This window comes from Trichechus manatus, unplaced genomic scaffold, assembly GCF_000243295.1.
Source record: "Trichechus manatus latirostris isolate Lorelei unplaced genomic scaffold, TriManLat1.0 scaffold00198, whole genome shotgun sequence".
NCBI lineage: Eukaryota > Metazoa > Chordata > Mammalia > Sirenia > Trichechidae > Trichechus > Trichechus manatus.
Genome location: NW_004444134.1, coordinates 3,773,644 through 3,794,952, shown reverse-complemented (window position 1 = coordinate 3,794,952; position 21,309 = coordinate 3,773,644). Strand labels below are relative to the sequence as shown.

General features: G+C 42.2%; 1 pseudogene; it reads left to right on the top strand.

Annotated features, from left to right (window-relative positions):
• The first annotated feature begins 6,670 nt into the window (after nt 1-6,670).
• On the top strand, nt 6,671-19,343 carry LOC101352747 (telomeric repeat-binding factor 1 pseudogene; annotated as a pseudogene).
• Nucleotides 19,344-21,309: the final 1,966 nt, after the last annotated feature.

Genomic DNA, 21,309 nt, shown 5'->3' with positions numbered 1-21,309 from the left:
CCCAAATTTCTTTAATTTTGTCACATAGTAACGCAAATGAAACCACAAAATTCTAATATTGCTCTCTTCAGTACCCTCTTCCCAGAAATATGCATAAACTCCAAAGATTTATTCCATCCAAAAGCAGAGGAAGGGCTTCTGTCTTTTCTCAATGACCACTGAAACCTGTTGCAGTCAAGTTGATTCCGACTCATAGCATCTCTATAGGAGAGAGTAGGACTACCCCATAGAGTTTCCGAGGAGTGGCTGGGGGACTCAAACAGCCAACCTTTTGGTTAGCAGCCTCAGCTCTTAACCACTGCACCACCAGGGCTCCTCTCCCTGGTGGCAGCTGTAGAGAAAATGGGCAATCCACTGCTGCAATTATTGCCATCGCCACATGATGGTGCTGTTGAGGCCTAGTCCGGCACACTCTGAGCAAAGAAGGGCCAGGCCCAGGCCATAAGGGGCCACAGGGGTCTTCAAAGGAGGACAGACCCTTTCCTAAGTATTGTTTGCCTCCAGAAGTATTCTATATTTGGGACACAATGTTGCAGCTCTTAAAGATAAGCTTTTTCATTTGATATACAGGCCCTTTCCAGGAAAGCAGTGAGCCCAGTCCCAGCTCTAACATGCTCCAGCTCACAGGTAGAGAACTGGGCAGAGGGAATTTCCTCTGCGTTGACCATCTCAGCAATGGGCAAGTCAGATTTTACTTTTAAACCCTCCAATGCAAAATATACTCATCACATCCCCTCCATAGACACTCAATCCTCCTTATGAAGAACTTTGCAGGGTGGTTCCAGCGTTCCCCTCACCTCATTGTCACACAAAGGACAACCTCAGAGATCCCAAGGAGATTCTCCACTGAGGTTTTTATTTCAGAAAAGCAGGCGTTTCTTTGGCTACAGAGAAAACACAAATTTAATCTCTGATCAAGCAACGCTTTGCCAAACACCCTACTCCTACACTACAGTAGAACCATGGTGGAAGCTATAAGAACTGTGAGGATGTCACCACAGAATATGGCAGGTGTAAATGGATTCTGTGGCTCAGGTTACACCACTGAGCCAGCAAGGGGGCAAGAGCACAAAGACCCAGCCCAGCCCTTTCCCTCAACTCAGAACAACTCTGAAGAGTCATTGTAGCTTCACATTTCCTGAGGGACCAGCTGAAGCCTCTGAGGTATTTGCGTCACAGCCCAGCTTCTTCCTCTACCGACGCTACTTCCTTCCCTTCCATCAAAGGTGTTAATCTTTAGAGGGCTCCTCAGTAAATTTCCTGCACACTAATCTCTGCCTCAGGGTCTGCTTCTTGAGGATACCAAACTGCAATGATAGGCCTGAACTCTGGACCTCTTGGGAATAGACCATTTCCCAGAAGTTCTGGTCCTGCCAATGGGATTCTTCAAGATCTCAACAAATAACATGAGTTACTAACGTACTTACAACAATGAGTATTTATTGCAAAGGAACACGGGAATATACAGCAGAGGGTGAAATGGCCTTACCGACAGCATGCTGCCCTGTCCAAAGGGTATAAATGGGCAGGAGAGCAACTCAACCTTGCTAGAGGCAGCAAATCCATTGGTCCCATATTCTCCTGGAATTTATACTTACTTATTCAATATATATGCTAAACAAATAACACAAAAACCTGGGCTATATAAAGACGAATGCCGCATCGGAACTGGAGACAGACTCATTAACAACCTGACATATGCAGATGACATAACCTTGCTTGCCAAAAGTTAAGAAGACTTGAAGCACTTACTGATGAAGATCAAAAACTGCAGCCTTCAGTATGGATTACATCTGAACATAAAGAAAACAAAAATCCTTACAACTGAACCAATAAACAACAGTATGATGAATGATGAAGAAATTGAAGTTATTAAGGTTTTCATTCTTCTTGGATCAATAATCAATGCCCATAGAAGCAGCAGTCAAAAAATCAAATGATGTATTATTGCATTGAGAAATCTGCTGCAAAATATGTCTTTAAAGTGTTAAAAAGCAAAGATGTCACTTTGAGGACTAAAGTGTGCCTGACCCAAGCCATGGTATTTTCAATAACCTCATATGCATGAGAAATCTGGACAAAGAATAAGGAAGACCAAAGAAGAATGGACCCATTTGAATTGTATTGGTGAAAAATATTGAATAGACCCTGAACTTCCAGAAGAACAAACAAGTCCGTCTTGGAGGAATACAGCCAGAATACTCCTTAGATGGGGGGATGGTGAGACTTTGTCTCACCTACTTTGGACATGTCATTAGGAGGAACCAATCGCTGGAGAAAGACTATGTTCTTGTTGTTGTTGTTGTTAGGTGTGGTCGAGTCAGTTCTGACTCATAGCGACCCTACGCACAACAGAAAGAAACACTGCCCAGTCCTGCACCATCCTCACAATCATTCCTATGCTTGAGCCCATCGTTGCAGAGACTGAGTCAATCCATCTCATTGAGGGCCTTCCCCTCTTTCAATGACCCTCTACCTTACCAAGCTTAATGTGCTTCTCCAGAGACTGGTCTCTCCTGATAACATGGCCAAAGTACGTGAGACGAAGTCTCATCATCTTTGCTTCTAATAAGCACTCCAGCTGTACTTCTTCCAAGACAGATTTGTTCATTCTTCTGGCAGTCCATGTTATATTCAACATTATTTACCAACACCATAATTCAAAGACATTAATTCTTTTTCAATTTTCCTTATTCATTGTCCAGCTTTCTAATGCATATGAGACGATTGAAAATACCATGTCTTTGGTCAGGTGCACCTTAGCCGTCAAAGTGACATCTTTGCTTTTCAACACTTTAAAGAGGTCTTTTGCATCAGATTTGCCTAATGCAATAATACATCATTCGATTTCTTGACAGCTGTTTCCATAGGCATTGATTGTGGATCCTAGTAAAATGAAGTCCCTGACAACTTCAATTTTTCTCCGTTTATCATGATGTTGTTTACTGATCCAGTTGTGAGGATTTTTGTCTTTTTTATGCTTGGTAAAATAGAGGGTCATAGAAAAAGAACGACACTATCAATGAGATGGATTGACACAGTGGCTGCAAAAATGGGCTTAAACATTAGATTGTGAGGGTGGAACAGGACCAGGCAAAGTTCTGTTATACATAAGGTCACTATGAGTTGGAACTGACTTGATGTCACCTAACAACAACAAAGGGAGGAATTCAGTTGCATTGTTTTGGTGTCTTTAAGCATGTGTGTCCTCAACATGCATCCCTTGAGCACAGCCTACTCACAGTTGCATCCAGCAAGTACAGGTGTTCACTTGGAAGACTGATCTGGTTTCACATCTCTGGTAAGCATACCACCCAAGGGAAGATAAGTGGTGGTGGTGGGGGGGCACTTTCTCAAAAGATAGCTGTATGCATGGTAACAGTTACCTTTCCCAAAGCTTCTAGACTTCTTTTTCATCCTGTCCAGAATAAGTGTAGCATAGTGGTTTAGAGAAATGATTTTTAAAGTAGTCACAGCAGCACTAGCATCATCTAGAAAATGTAAATTCTTGGGCCCTGCCCCAGATCTACCTGACCAAAATACTGTGAGTGGGCCCAGCAATCTGAGTTTTAACAAGTTCTCCAAGGGATTCTAATACACACTAAAGTTTGAAAAACACTGGTTTAGAGCAGAATTTGGTAAACTTTTTCTGTTAAAAGCCAGATAGTAAATATTTTAGGCTTTGTGGACCCTGTGATCTTGTCACAACTACTCAACTCTGCTATTGTAGTACAAAAGCAGCTACAGACAATATGTAAACAAATGGGCACGGCTGTGTTCCAATAAACTCTGTGGACACTGAATTTGAATTTCATATAATTTTAGTGTGTCATAAAATATTATTCTTCTGGTAATTGCTGTCGACCACTTAAATGTGTAAAGACCATTCTCAGCTCACACACTAGACAAAAACAGGCAGCAAGCTGGATTTGACCCATAGGGCTTTTGACCACTCCTAATTTAGAGTTTGGACTAACTAGTTGGGCAATCTTGGGTCAGTCATTTAATCTGTGTGCCTCAGAGTCCTTGAATGTAAAGTGGGGGCAATAATGGTACCTATCTCACAGGCTGCTGTTAACATTAAATGGGTTAACATACGTAAAGCACTTAGAAAACCCCTATGTAAATGTTTTATATCATTTTTATATCCTTGCATAACTTACCTCCTTATTGGAAGGCTTCTGTGTCAGTAGAGTACAACCCTCTGGCACAGGAACTTTTCTCAAAGCAACTCTGAAGCTCCAAATGGTCTCATTTCCCATGCTCCATGGATAAGTAGCCGCAGCCTCCCACCACTCCCACGGCCACCGCCCTCCAGTACGGGCTGTAATTACTGCATTTTTGCTCATGCTCATAAACAGAAGTATTCCCAGGGCTTTGGTGATGAAGGCATTTGGAGTGAGCTGAGCAGATTTTTCTTCTGCCCCCCAACTGTGTTTCCAGGCCATCACTCTGCTCTCTGATTTGATGCATCAGTGTTGTTCTTGGGCAGTACTCGAGAGTTCCAATCTAACCATTTCGGAAGTCAGTCAGCTCCTTATTTATAGCTTTGCCTGGAACGTGTCAAAAGCAATGTGTTCAATAATATTAGGGCAGGGTGGCTATGAGAAAGAGACAGGGAAAGAGAGATAGATAGCATTGCAAGTGGAAAACTGACCAGAGCAATAACCGTGCTGGAAAGCCAACTCAGTACCCTATATGATACTGTCTGGAGGGAAGACAAGCAGCATAGATTCAAACACTGTGAGGGGCCTCATCTGGATGCCTCGGATGCTTCAGAGATGCAGCCAGGTTAAGTACCCTGAGTGCCTGTGACTCTCACATTTGCCTTTTGTGCCAGGTGTGTCTTATTTCCATTGTGGTGTCCTTCCAGAGCCTGGGAAGTATGCCCATGCTCCAGAACTTTCCCCATTCTCTCATTTCACAATGTATTAAGTACAAGTAATAAGACACTGTCACAAGCACAACATACCAAAATGTATGCGATGCAGCGAAGGCAGTACTCTGAGGGAAAGTTATAGAAATAAATGTCTACATGAAAAAAAAAGAAAGATCTCAAATCAACAGCCTAACTCTACAATTTGAGGAACTAGAAATAAAAGAGAAAACTAAGCTTAAACCAACCAGAAGAAAGGAAATAACAAAAATCAGAGCAGAAATAAATGATATAAAAAATAATAGAGAGAATCAACCAAACCAAAATTGGTCCTTTGAAAAGATGCTGTCACACACTGCCACCAAATGGATAAACATTTGGTTTACATATTATATAAAAGTTTCTTGTCATCTATAACTGAATGTCTATAATTCGATGTCCATGAATGGAAACATTGAAACATACTACAAGGGAAAACGTGCAATATTTGCCTCTAGATTTTAAGAGTTTTTTGGTGTAAGAGGCATAGGGAAGAACAAAATGATCTTTCTGGTTAAGTACTTTCCTATTTCCCTTAACAGAAAGTCAGAGTCTGATGCAAGATGCAAAATGCAAAATTTAAATGCACACATTTTACCTAGATAGTATCATATTTGTTTATCATAAGAACTCTGAAGTAAGGAATGTGCTACCCATTTATAGATGAAGCAACTGAGGCTCCTGTTAAGGATTGAATTGTGTCCCCCAAAAATGTGTATCAACTTGGCTAGGCCATGGTTTCCAATATTGTGTGATTGTCCTCGATTTTGTGATCTGATGTGATTATCCTATATGTTGTAAATCCTAACCTCCATGATGTTAGTGATGCAGGATTAGAGGTAGTTATGTTAATGAGGCAAGACGCAATCTACAGGATTAGATTGTATCTTGACTCAATCTCTTTTGAGATATAAAAGAGAAAAGGAAGCAGAGAGGAGAGGGACCAAGCAAGAAGAGCCAGGAGTGGAGCATGTCCTTTGGACCCGGGATCCCTGTGCTGAGAAGCTCCTAGACCAGGGGAATATTGATGACAAGGACCTTCCCCCAGAGCCAGCAGAGAGAGAAAGCCTTCCCCTGGAGATGGTGCCCTGAATTCAGACTTCTAGCCTCTTAAACTGTGAGAGAATAAATTTCTGTTTCTTAGAGCCATCTACTTGTGGTATTTCTGTTACAGCAGTACTGGATAACAAAGAGAGCTCCCTATAGGTCAATACCCTTCTCAAGGCCACACACCAAGCCATGGAGCACAAAGGAACGGTCCATCTTGCACATTGCAACATTAGCCAGGATGAGTCTATCTGTTGCACATTATCTCCTAACAAAGCAGAAAACATAAGCCAGTGAGGTATGCCTTCAACATAAACTGTGGAGGAGAATATGAGGGAAGGTGCCCCCCACAGAGGGCAATCCTGAATTAGGGAAACCCAAAACACTGCCAGAAGGTGACTACACATGGGTCATACGTGGTTATTTGAGTTGTCACTTCTGTGTGGCATGGTTTTTACAAAATGAACTTTTTTTTAACACAAGCTTTCCAGAACAACGCTTCCTTTGTCTTTCAATTATCATTTGTTAAGAGCTTATATGATGTTTTCTTCCATGGAGGTAACTATTTGGGTTGACATCTTTAACTGTTTCAGCATGTGATTGCTACCCTAACCATCAGAGACAAATGCTGTAAGCAGGCATGCTATTTTTCTTCCCTCTCTTCCTCTTCCACTCCAGCCTTATCTCAGTTATCACTCTAGATGGATCATGACTCCTTCTTGGGCCAACATCAAAGCTGATGTCTTCTTTGAGCTTCTAGACACAACAGAAATGAAAGAGGTCATAGTCCGTGGTGTCGGTGGAATACGATTTGAAGGAGTTCCTGGTTGGTGAAAATGGTTAATGCACTTGGCTGCTAACCAAATGTTGGAAGTTCGAATCCACCTAGAAGTACCTCTGAAGAAAGGCTTGGTGATCTAATTCTGAAAAATTGACCATTGAAAACCCTATGGAGCACAGTTCTACTCTGACAAACTTGAAGTTGCCATGAGTCAGAATCAATGGCAACTGGGTTTTGTGTGTGTGTGTTTTTATTATTATTTTTAGATTCATTTGAAGTTGTCCATAGGCTCTGTCTTTATCCTGGAGGAGTTTTAAATGAACGTGTGGTCACATATTGGAACTTCCAGTAAAACATGATGAAGAAGCCAAAGTAGGAGCACTTGGTGAACATTTGTTGAAGACCAGTGCCAAACACACACACGAGACACAGAAACATGGTGGTCAGTCTTAGATGGAGCAGGAGCCAATCTTGGGAGAATTCTGTCTAACCTTTAACTAGTGTGTCTATCCACTCATTGTCCAAATGTTTCCCTACTCAATAGTCTGCCCTTCAAACTCTAGAAACTAATATTATATTTTATCCCAAATTCAAGGAAAATTCTATGTTAAAGCTACATTGCCTGTAGCCCATTCTTCTACTCTTTGGTATCAAGATAACATTAGTCCACTTTGATGAGTTTGGAGACGTGAAATTACAGAAAAGATTTGCCTTGGATAATGCTTCTGACCTCTTGAGTCAGTGACTTGGGGGTGGGGTGATTTGCACACCAGATGTGAGAGTAGAAAACTCACCGCTGCCCACCCAGACACTTTTCATGCTGGGGATTGTATGAATTCAGGATTGCCCTCTACGGGGTGGTTGGGGGGCACCTTCCTTCATATTCTCCTCCACAGTTTATGTTGAAGGCATACCTCACTGGCTTATGTTTTCTGCTTTGTTAGGAGATAATGTGCAACAGATAGACTCATCCTGGCTAATGTTGCAATGTGCAAGATGGACCGTTTCTTTGTGCTCCATGGCTTGGTGTGTGGCCTTGAGAAGGGTATTGACCTATAGGGAGCTCTCTTTGTTATCCAGTACTGCTGTAACAGAAATACCACAAGTAGATGGCTCTAAGAAACAGAAATTTATTCTCTCACAGTTTAAGAGGCTAGAAGTCTGAATTCAGGGCGTCAAATTCAGACATAAGACGTGATCAAGGTGGCAGGAATCAGGCCTACTGACCCCATGCGCTTGCTCACTGATCACTCAACCTTACCAGCTTTCCTCATCTGTTTTGCTTCAAAGTTTGTCCAAGAGGTGGTGAGTAAAATCTTCCCTTCATCATTTTCCTCACAGCTCAGAGACGCAGAGAAAAATGAAGGACATTCATTTGCCTCTGGCCCTGCCAGGAGGCCTTGACTGGTGTTGCTGCTGGCAGAGGGATGGCCCTTTCTCAGAGGGATGGCCCTTGCTCGGGTATGTGGGGGAGGCTGCCTTCGCCTGTTTCTCTCCAGTTAGCAAAACAGTGGCGGTGGCCAAGACAAATAGCCCACGGCATGCAGTTAACAGCTAGCAATCACTGTGGTGTGAAGCGGTCCCCTGAAATGAGACATCAAGGATGCTGCTCGGAATAGCTGGAATGTCGGACATTCTTTCACATGAAAGACGGCAGCACAGCAGCTGCGTGGGAGACCTCAGCCGGGAGGACACTTGAGTCCCAGGACACACCATGGACTGAGGAGGGATGACTCCTGATGCCTCAACCTCAGGCACTCCACTCTGGGAGGTCAGGAGGCAGACCCGTCTCACCCACCACCAAGGCCAGCTCTCTCTACCACCTCCCGCTTCTCATCAAAAAGTAATGTGGCTATTAATAGGTCATATCAAAGGAGCCCTTGTAGTTTATAATCATTTTCATTTGACTTAGGGAAACGCAACTATGAAATGTCTGCGTGGTGATTACATGGGTCAGCGAGGCAGGTTTATGTCGGTGGATACTCAGCGTCTAGAAACAGACAGATGAGGCAGGGGGGATAGTTTATGGGTTTTAATGCGTGTGCTGACATGGAGAATCAGAGTTAGATTTATGCTGTGCTTGGGCCATCACTGAAGGCTGAAAACCAATCATTACAAGCCAGATGACAACTGGAATGCTGTAATAACTCGGAGGAATATTTATTTGAATTTTAAGTTTTTGGATGAATCTGGTTTTCAAAAAGTGAGGGCTCCCTGGAAAGTCAGACTGTGCCATTATCACATCCACACCATTGTGCATTTGCTAGACAACTCTGTAATCCTATATGGAAAGCATAGCCAGAAAGTAGGATAAGCCCCAAGACCTGAAGTCTCATTACTGAGGGCCTCCCCACCATAACTTCATTGCGGTTACTCCACACCCTAAATATTATTAATAGACCGAAAGAATGCAGTACTTGTAAAGTCTGGTCAGTATCACTAAGTCAGCAGTCTATGTGACAGGGAATTTGATGGAGTGGCAATCTGTGTTAGATTACTTTTCTTCTGACTCATTCTACCAAATTTCAGGTGATAAAGTAGCAAAAATGGGGCTGGACATTTTTATGAAGCCCATTGTCAGTCTAAAGACCTCAAGTAAATTTCTGTAAACACATCTTCATTTTGCACTAAAGCCATCTCAAATGCCAACAGTTCTACTCTCAAGCAACTCAGACCTTGGAATTAACTATGTTGACTCATGACATCTTTAATGGTTCTCGCTTCTTCCAGATTAGTGAAGGAAGTTGGACATAAATGACTGATATGTCACTATTTCCATAAAATACATCCCAACACTTCCTATATAATCTTCAATTCATTTCATTCCCCTTATCTATGTTGCTTTTCTTTCCTTTCCAGAATTCCAAGCAAGCATTTTCAGTGATAATTTTTCTCCTCAGGAAGATCTGTCATTCTCAAACTATACCAGAAATAAGAAAGTTTGTCTGATTTGTGGCCACCCCCTCAGGGTAGCTGTCCTACGCCACCTCCCATATTAACCCACCAGCTAGTCACTGAAAGGGTGTACCAGACCTGATATCTGTGCAGTTGTGACCATGATATGGACGTTCACTGAGCTATTGGTTTATGTAGGCACTTTTCTGAATACACGTTATTCTCCAATCACATAATTTTTTTAAATGTACATAAACTGCTACTGTAATGTACCCTCCCTGTCTCTTCTACTTAATTATTATCTAAGATAAATTAAAGGCAAATAAAAGAAAGGTCCTCAAGTGTCCCCTGTGACTTTGGAGCTTTGGGACAGATCGTGTCATATTTGAGAAAAAGCAGCTTGTAGACTTCAAGAACGAGGCCGGGGTTGGAGTCCTGCCACAGATTACCAAATTTACTGTGGCCATTTCCTGTTCTCAGGGTCAGGTTCTTCACCCACCCCTCAGCCCCTGCTCTGCTCAACAGATTCTATCTTGCAGATTTGAGATTTGTGTTACATATGTGTTTAAAACAAACTTCTAAAAAAGAGATTACAAAAATAAAGAAAAAGATCTTACTGATATGTCCACCCCCCTCTGCTCCACAGGGTAATCTTGTGCAAGGAATTTATTCAGTTTTTTAACTTGCTTAACCATCCTTTTTTAATCATGAGAATAATCAAAACATTTCTAAGATGGTACTTAAAGCTAATGAATTACTCTTTAGACAAACACAAACCCATTTTGTTCTCCAATCAGGGCTGTGGGCTTCTGAAGCAGGAAGGCAGAGGCCTGACCCATGACTGCCATGTCCCAGCTACTGTCTGTGGTTCAACAGTAGCAACTCAAAGTCCCGCTAGACCTCATCTTTCTCCATACCGCTGTGGGCCTCGGGCAGTTGAGTGCACGGACCCCCTCAATGGGCTCCCTCATGCTCTAACTTCCAGTGGGTTTGGCAATGGAAAGTGAGTGTTTATTCCACCAACTCCCTTCTGGGGGAGTTGCCTCTGACTGGCTATGTCCCTTGAATGAAGGTTATAGTTCCTCTCAGGGTGACCCTCTCTCAGGACCCTCTTTTGCAAGGTTCCTTTGACCACTAGCTCCCCTCCCCGCCTTCAGGTTTAGGAGTGGTGATAGGCCTGGCTGTGGCAATCCTTTGTCATTTCCTTATACTCTAGCCATCAACTTTGTAAATAGTCTCCCTGTTAAATCCTCCTCTATTATAATTGAGTGTCCCATCTAGTGTTTCATTGGGAGATGGGGAGCTGATAAGGGACCTAAAGGGAAACTATAGTCAAGCAGAGAATGGAGCCACACACCATGCACTGGATTGTCCTGAGGCGCAGCATGATGTTTATGGCCACAGGGAAGAAACGATGTGTGTGCCCTCCTATGTGGTCATTCAACCAAAAAACACCCAAAATAAAACCCATTGCCATGGAGTCAATTCTGACTCATAGTAGAACTGCCCCATAGGGTTTCCAAGGAGTGGCTGGTGGATTCGATCTACCAACATTTTGGTTAGCAGCCAAGCTCTTAACCGCTGCACCACCAGGCTCCAATGTGGTCATTAGGGTTCCATAAATCTGAGGGGCTCTTCTGGGACATTCTTGTCGAAGTCTTTGGCGATCTCTCTCATTGTTCTTCATTGGTCTACACTTTACTGGGCAATGGCTGAGCAACCATACCTCCTGAGTGGAGGAATGGTAGGAGGACAGGCACATAAGGAGTTCTGAATAAGTGTTTCTGAATATTTGCAAACCATAAGTGAACAGCTTGATGGATTTTCTAAAATGGAACCCACCTATGGAACAGAACTTTACCAGCACCCTGTAGGCCCCCTCATCCTCTTGTCGCCCCACCTCTAAGGGCAGCCATCTCACTCACTTTTAGCACCATAGTTCAGTTTTGCTTGTTCTGGAACTTTATGTAAATGGAATCATATAGTATGTACTTTTGTGTCTAGTTTCTTTCACTTTACATTATGTTTGTGAGAATCATCTCTTTTGGTGTATATGTTCATTCTCTTGCTGTATAGTATTTTATTTCATGAATACATCATGATGTATCAATCTAGTCTGCCTCTCATCCACAGGTTATCTTCAAAATCTTACTAAGGGAGAAATAGGGGACCACCGTGAACCAGCCTCAAGAGCCCTGCTTTGGGAATATCTTCGGTAACTTCCTTCATTTTTGGAGGAGTTGCTCATTTCTTTGGTTGAACGCCAACTGAAGTTGCTGGAGTTGGTGTAGAGACTGTGTTGTATGGGACACACTTTGTCCATACCCTCAATCACACTCAGCTAAGTGAGGTGTTTGTGCCAGGAGAAAAGCCCCACCAGAGGACCAGCCTTGGGCTCGCTAGGGGAACTTCATGACCAGTATCATTGTCCATACTACGTAATATTGTTTCTTTCTTTCTTTCTTTCTTTCTTTGCCAAATTCATAGTCAAATTCATAGAGATGAAATGTAGTTTTGACACAGCTCCACTCTCTCAAGCAGATGCTCCCATCTGAGTGGCAATGTATAGAGACATACATGCTGGCTTTATTTACACATGTTGGTCTGTGCCCTCACTGAGCGCTAGTGAACAGGTCCAGGTAAGGGCTATGATTTAGAGTACTAGTGAACAGCTCTAGGTATGGGCATTGATTTAGAGCACTAGAGAGTAGGTCCAGCTTTGAGCACTGATTTAGAGCACTAGTGAACATGTTCAGCTTTGAGCACTGATTTAGAGCACTAGTGAACATGTCCAGCTATGGGCATTGATTTAGAGTGCTAATGAGCAGGTCCAGGTATGGGCATTGATTTAGGGCACTAGTGAGCAGGTCTAGGTATGGGCATTGATTTAGAGTACTAAGGGGCAGGTCCAGCTATGGGCATTGATTTAGAGCTAGGGGGCAGGTCCAGATATGGGCAGTGATTTAGAGCACTAGTGAACAGGTCTAGATAAGGGCACTGATTTAGAGCACTAGTGAGCAGGTCCAGGTATGGGCATTGATTTGGAGCACTAGTGAACAGGTCCATATATGGACATTGATTTAGTGAGCTTCTGTGTGGCAGAAAAACATCTACAGTTGAAACCAATGAATGCAGATGAATCTTTGTTTTGTGTAGGAGCTAAATCTACAGGCTTGAAACTATAAATTTTTTAAGATAGGTCTAATGAAATTGTATGTTACTTCAAGGTGGAGACAAGCAAGAACTAATTAAGCAACATCCACCTAAAGTAATGGAACTAATCAAGCGGTGGAGATATATATGTATATACATGTTGATTTTTGTTACTGGATACTGGACTATAAAATAAACTCAAATACAAAATTTTTAATAAAGACTATTTTCATACTAAATAAATAATTGATTATCATGAATGGAGGAAGTCCAGCAAAGGTTTCTAGCAAATAAAATAAAAATTTAAAGAATGTAAGGTACAGTGATAACTTCTACAGGGTCATTTATTTTAAATGATTGCCATTTTAAAGCAAAATATTATTAAATTAGGGATGACTTTAAACACATTCTCCACATAAATAGAAAATTTCGGCAAGCAGTGTCATCTTTATAGAATCTCTGTTCCCAAATAGGCAAGGGGGGGTCAAATACTTGAGTAACATTTTCTTAGCCAATTGGGCAATCCTTTTTTTTCTTGTTCCAGCCAGACTCTCCCTTTTGCACTTTCTATACTGGAGTAGACAACAATATACATCTCATTATAATTGATAGGATTTGCCTCAAAATCTGGTCAGTAAAGCTTGAGAAAACTAGCTGAGCAATATGGACAGGAAAAAAAAAATTACTTCCTTGAATCTATAATCCAAACCAAAAACCAAACCCGTTGCCATTGAGTTGATTTTGACTCGTGGTGACCCCATGTGTGACAGAGTAGAACAGCTGCATAGGGTTTTCTTGGCTGATCGCCAGGCCTTTCTTTCACAGCACCACTGAGTGGATTTGAACTGCCAACCTTTCAGTTAGTAGCCGAGTGCAAACCATTTATGACACCCAGGGACCTTTGAATCTATGAAAGTGGAGTTTTATTCTGGAGAGAGAATAAAATGACGAACTACCAAAATGCATCCCACAGCCCTCCTCCCTAGGGCTTCTTATATAGGGACAAATTGAAGTGAGCTGGGCCTCCAGGCCTTACACTGGGGGCCCACTGCATAAAGACCACTCCCCATAGGGAGGTTGGTGTGGGCATTCAGCACAGCAGTGCCAGAGCAGGAGGTGGATCTGGGCACAGGGACTGGGGCTGGCCTTTAAGGCCTGATGCATTAAGGGCTGCATTTACTTCATCATATGTCTAGTAGATGTGGAAATGAAATGCTTTTTCCTGGGAAGAGACTGGAAGCAAATCTGATTTGTCATAGAAATAAATTGATACAAGCCTTTTTAGTTGGTCAGAGAGATGCAAACAGCTCTTGGTGTTCCATCACCAAGGATCACCATAATTTATCTCACACACATACAGAGACCACACTCACACACATACCACACACCACATACACCACAAAACTCACATACACACACACCACACATCACATTCACACCCACTACACATACCACATACACACCATGTGTACATACACACACCACATGCACGCCACACTCACACACACACCAAAAACATACAACACATATACACACACACACCCCACACTTACACACCACACACAAGCATACACACTCACATACCACATTCATACACACATACCATACACATGTGTGCACACACTTGCACACATACACACACAAATACACATCACACACACTCCCAGGCACACACATTGCCCACTTCCCTCTCTTCTGTGTAAGTCGGGCACTGTGTGTGCAGCTCATTCCATAGCACTGTTAGTGCCAGTGTCCTGGTTATGTGTGGTGGAGGAGTAGGCCAGGGGAAGCTGAAACCAAGCACTCATTGAATGCTTGGCTGAAGGCAGGCATGATGAGGGCAAGACTCCTGCCAGCCTCCCACACACAGTTATGCTATTGCAACTGAGAGCTCTGAGCCACAGAGCTGCTTCCATTTCGGCTCTGGGACTTTCCCAGGGATGTCAGCCAATTGAACAGAGTAGTGTAGGCTGAGTGTGTGTGAGAAAGAATGTGTGTGTGTGTCTGAATGTGAGTGTGTGAGTGTGTGTGAATGACTGTTAGTGTGTGTGAGTGTGAACATGTTTGAGTGTTTGTGTGAGTATGTGTGTGTGCCTGTGCATATGTGTGTGAGCGTGTATGGATGTGAGTGTGTGAATGTATGAGTGTGTGAGAATGTGTGAGTGTGTGTATGAGTGTGAGTATGTGTGTGAATGAATGTTAGTGTGTGTGAGTGTGAATGTGTTTGAATGTTTGTGTGAGTATGTGTGTGTGCTTGTGCATATGTGTGTATGAATGTGAGTGTGTGAATGTGGTGTTTGTGAATGTGTGAGTGTGTAAGAATGTGTGTGTGTATGAATGTGAGTGTGTGAGAATGTGTGTGTGCATGAATGTAAGTCTGTGTGAGTGTGAAATTGTGTGTATGAGTGTCTGCATACATGTGTGTGCCCCTGCATATGCATGCGAGTGTTATGTGGACAGATGCCCACAAGAAACTGCGTCAAGACCACCTCTTCCTTTTCCATTCTGAACCAAGGAAGCCAGGATTTGAATTCAGGCCTCCAGAAGGGAGAGCTTGCCAAGCCATCTGCAGTAACAATAAGTGCCACATTCGCGGCAGGCAGGGGTTCCGGGAACTGAAAAGAAAGCTGGGAGAAGAGAACATTCCCTACCATTCAGACCAGCATGGCCCCAACCTCTGAAAAGTTTCCCTCGAGGGATACTTGTTTATTCATTTGTTTGCATCCCTCAGTTTCCTACTTCTACCCAAAACCAGAAAAGGGGACAAAAGACACTAAAGGAAATGGTACATTCTTGCCATATTTCTCATCCATTCAGAACTATGAAGCATCAGAAATCTTGTGGGAAAGCCACTTCTCAGGAGATTTCCAACCCAATTTCTCAACTTAAGTGGTCTGGAACTTTTGCCTAAGTTTTAGATAAGGTCCTAATTCCTGGTTGCTTGACTGCTCAGATTTCAAATTCTTCTCAGGTTCCCATCAATCATTCCAAGAGACAAGCAAAACATTTCACATAACAAAATCTGCTGGTTTGTAACATATCTTTGGTCTGAATGTATAATACTTCTAAGTCTTTGCGGAAAAACACAGATCTCTGAAGCCTGCCTGCACCGCTGCAGCCCGGACCCCAACACTGAGCTGCTAACCGCGTGTGCTCTAAACAGAGTGCATGTGGAGGCCACAGAAATGAGGACAATTAGGGCAAATCAGATCCAGTGATCAAATATAGCTAATTTGTATCCATAATATTTGGGAGTTCTATAGTCGGCTTCAATTGGAAAGATATCTTCCAGACCACACTATTGTTTTTCCACAGGGACTGCCTTTTGCTTTTAATTATTGAACCTTAAGAATTCTTGCTGTAATTTGGGTTTAGCTTGTAATTCTTGAAGAAGAAAAAAAAAAAATCCAGCCCATAAATCCTTCTGTATTCCATCACTCCCAACAATAGGCTTCTGTGACCCAATTCACCATCAATTAGCCATGTTTTTCAGAGGGAGTGGGTGAAGGGGGGGAAAGGAATTGAAGAAACTAATCTTACAGCAAGCATGGCCTCAAATAGCAGTGGAGTGAATGGAAACTCCTTGGCAAAGAGCCTTGGCTAAATAAAATGTAGAAGAAATGTCTCAAAAATAGAATATGCAGTGAGTAAAGAGTGAACTCTAAATAACAACCTATTATAAAAGATGTTGAGTATGCCTAATGGTAAATTGGAGTTAGGAGTTTGAGAACATCGTTCATTTTTAAGAAATGTGTTATTATAATGGATCCCCTGGTAGGAGATGGGGCACGCTCTTGACTCCACTCAGGTGTATGGGAGCACAGGGACCTCACCAACAAGGTGTCATTGCTTTTGCAACCTGGGCCTGTAGCAGCACAGGTCTCTCATTCCCTGTACACAGCCTCAGGGTGATAGGCTGTCCCAGACTTCGCTATCCCACTCCACTCTCGATCATTTCATGCACTCACGTGCAATGAAAGCTACCTGTGAGCCAGTGAGGGGCATTTCAGCCAGAGACAGCCATTTCTTAAAAGGAGCAGGCTCATTTTCTAACCAACCAGCCATGAAAGAAGAGTAAGGAGGAACAATAGCATTCCAAAATTTTTTAATGAAATATTTTCTACCAAATTGGCAATTTAAAAAAGATACATGTGTGTATAAACATATGCATACACATTTACACCAGTTGCCATAGAATCAGCTTCGACTCATGGTGCCCCCATGTGTGTCAGAGTAGAACTGTGCTCCACAGCGTTTTCAATGGCTGATTTTTTGGAAATAGGTTGCCAGGCCTTTCTTCTGAGGTGCCTGTGAGTGGGCTTTGGTTAGTAGCCAAGCATGTTAACCATTTACAACACCCGGGGACTCCATATATACTTACACTTTAAAAAAAAAAAACAAAAAACCAAGCCAGTTGCCATCAAGTTGATTCTGACTTGTGGTGACACCAGGTTGTGCAGAGTAGAATTGCACTCCATAGGGTTTTCAAGGATTTGAACTTTCAGAAATAGATCTCCAGGCCTTTCTTCCAAGGAGCCTCTTAGTGGGTTCAAATTACCAACCTTTGGGTTAGTAGTCAAGCGCTTACTCATTTGTGCCACCAAGGGTCACCTGAACGTATATACATATATATGTATGTGTGTATACATGCACATATATGAACATATATATATATATATATATATACATAAATCCTGAGTTTGCAAAAGTGTGTTGTAGGAAAATGCGCACTCTTATAGATTATTGTGGGAATGTTAATAACAACAATTTTTTCGGAAGGCTATTTGGCAAAAGTACTTAAAGCCTTAAAAATATGCATACCCTTTGACCTAGAAATTCTACTTTGAAGACTATATACTAGGGGAAAAAACTAAAGATTTAGTAAAATTATTTTTCTAGAAGCATTGCTTGGAATTGCAAAAAAGGGGGAGAAAAACCAACTTAATGTCCAATAATAGACGACTGGTAAAACAGAATATGGCAGAATATAGGACACCATCCTGCCATTAAAATGATGATTAATATGTATTAACAGAAAAAAAATCACAACATAATTTTAAATTTAAAAAAGTTATAGAGTAGGCCACATGAAAATCACCGGAGAATCAAGGAACAGAAGCTGAAAAGACATAAAGACCTTCCCCCAGAGCAGAGAGAAGCAAAGCTTTCCCCTACAGCCGGCGCCTTGAATTCGGACATCTAACCTCTTAAACTCCGTGAGCACCAGCGGGAAGCCTCAACGTCCACAGGAGGAAGCAGGTCTCGGCCAATCAGAAAGCCAGGCTTGAGCTCCTTGCAGGCCCTGAAGGTATATTGGCCGTTTCCTCCCAGAAAAGACCCACTGTGTCGCCTCGCGCCCTCAGCACGAACCAACCGTCGCTCCGAGCCTGAAGGGGCAAAACCTGCGGGAGCGATGTGACTTGATGAAGGAGGCACGTGGCTGTGCGGACCGGAAGGATGCCGGCGGTACAGAGGAGCAGGTGGCGGAAATGGCAGGAGGCTACCAGGAGCAGTTCGAGCAATAGGAGCTGCTCAAGTTCCAGGTGCAGTTGGGGAACCACGAGGAGAAGGAGGAAGCGGGCCTGGTGGCCGAGGCCGAGACCGAGACCATGGCCACCAGCTGGATGCTCAATTTCCTCTGCCTCTCTCTTTGCGGGGCCTTCCGCGACGGCCGCTCGGAGGACTTCCACCAGACCGGTGACAGCGAGGAGGCTATCATTCATGAACTGTCCAGTCTAAAAGCTTACCATTTGGGAATATATACATATGTCAGTTTTTGAAAAGAATTGCAGCTGGAGAAGCCCTTAATGCAGTTTGAAAGTGATGAACGAATTACACCCTTGGAATCAGCCCGGATGATTTGGGATTCAATTGAAAAGGAACATGACAAACTTCATGAAGAAATACAGAATTTAATTAAAATGCAGGCTATAGCTCTTCGTATGGAAAATGGCAATTTTTAAGGAAGCAGAAGTCTTTGAAAGAATACTTGATGACCCAAATTCTTATACACCTTTAAAAAGAAAATTGCTTATGATAATCTCTGAGAAAGATGCATTCCATTCCATTTTTCAACACTTCAGCTACAACCACATGATGGAGACAATTAATAGTTATGTGAATTATGTGCTAAATGAAAAATCAACTTTTCTAATGAAGGCAGCAGCAAAAGTAGTGGAAAGTAAAAGAGCAAGAACATTAACTTCTAGAGATAAACCTAACGGTAATGACAGTGAAATGGAAACTCCAGCTAATTTGGATATAGGAGAAAGTGTTAGTGACAGACAGTCTTTGGTAACTGAATCCTCAGGGAGTGCAGTATCCTTATAGAGGTCTCACAAGAATCTCTTCTTATCTAAGTTTAACCATGGAAGCCAACATCAAGATCCTGATGAGAAAGAGGAAAGAATGGAACTCTTCAAATTAGAAGAAAGAAGACAGTAGAAGATACAGTAAAAGCAAGACAAGACATGCTTTAAACAATCAGCCAGTAACTTCTAGGAAAAAACAACTACAAGTAGTTGGAAAATAAGGCCTTGGTGATAGAGACGATGCTGGAGATCACATGATAGAATTTTGCAAGACCAAGGACTTCATCATTGCAAATACCTTTTTTCACCAACATAAACGACAACTATTCACATGGACCTTGACAGACGGAATACACAGAAATCAAATCGACTACACCTATGGAAAGAGACAATGAAAAAGCTCAATATCATCAGTCAGAACAAGGCCAGGGGCCAAATGTGGAACAGACCATCAATTGCTTATATGCAAGTTCAAGTTGAAACTGAAGAAAATTAGCAGAAGTCCACAAGAGCCAAAGTACAACCTTGAATTTAGAGATCATCTAAAGAATAGATTTGACTCATTGAACACTAATGACCGAAGACCAGACAAGTTGTGGAATGACATCAAGGACATTATTCATGAAGAAAGCAAGAGGTCATTAAAAAGACAGGAAAGAAAAAAAGACCAAAATGGATGTCAGAAGAGACTCTGAAACTTGCTCTTGGACGTCAAGTAGGTAAAGCAAAAGGAAGAAAAGATGAAGTAAGAGAGCTAAACAGAAGATTTCAAAGGGCGACTCCATAAGACAAAATAAAGTACTATAATGACATGTGCAAAGACCTGGAGATAGAAAACCAAAAGGGAAGAACATGCTTGGCATTTCCCAAGCTGAAAGAACTGAAGAAAAAATTCAAGCCTTGAGTTGCAATATTGAAGGATTCTACAAGACAAATATTCAGTGATGCAGGATGCATCAAAAGAAGATGGAAAGAATACACAGAGTCACTATACCAAAAAGAATTGGTCGACGTTCAACCATTTCAGGAGGTACCACATGAGCAGGAACCAATGGTACTGAAGGAAGAAGTCCAAGTTGCACTGAAGGCATTGGCAAAAAACAAGGCTCTAGGAACTGACAGAATACCAATTGTGATATTTCAACAAACAGATGCAGCACTGGAAGTGCTCATTCGTCTATGCCAAGAAACTTGGAAGACGGCTACCTGTCCAAGCAACTGGAAGAGATCCATATTTATGCCTATTCCCAAGAAAGGTAATCAAACCAAACGTGGAAATTATCGAACAATATCATTAGTATCACATGCAGGTAAAATGTTGCTGAAGATCATTCAAAAGCAGCTGTAGCAGTATGTTGACAAGGAACTGCCAGAAATTCAAACTATATTCAGAAGAGGACGTGGAACAAGGTATATCATAGCTGATGTCAGATGGATTCCGGCTGAAAGCAGAGAATACCAGAAAGATGTTTACTTGTGTTTTATTGACTATGCAAAGGCATTCGACAGTGTGGGTCATAACAAGTTATGGATAACATTGGGAAGAATGGGAATTCCAGAACACTTAATTGTGCTCGTGAGGAACCTGTACACAGATCAAGAGGCAGTCATAAGAACAGAACAAGGGGATACTTCATGGTTTAAAGTCAGGAAAGGTGTGCAGCAGGGTTGTATCCTTTCACCATACCTATTCAATCTGTATGCTGAGCAAATAAGCCAAGAAGCTGGCCTATATGAAGAAGAACGGGGCATCAGTATTGGAGGAAGACACATTAACAACCTGCATTATGCTGATGACACAACCTTGCTTGCTGAAAGTGAAGAGGACTTGAAGCACTTACTGATGAAGATCAAAAACCACAGACTTCAGTATGGATTACACCTCAACAGAAAGAAAACAAAAATCCTCACAACTAGACCAATAAGCAACGTCATGATAAACGGAGAAAAGACTGAAGTTGTCAAGGATTTCATTTAACTTGGATCCACAATCAACACCCATGAAAGCAGCAGTCAAGAAATCAAAAGACACATTGCACTGGGCAAATCTGCTGCAAAAGACCGCTTTAAAGTGTTGAAAACAAAGATGTCACCTTGAAGACTAAGATGTGCCTGACTCAAGCCATGGTGTTTTCAATCACCTCATATGCATGTGAAAGCTGGACAATGAATAAGGAAGATCAAAGAAGAATTGAAGCCTTTAAGTT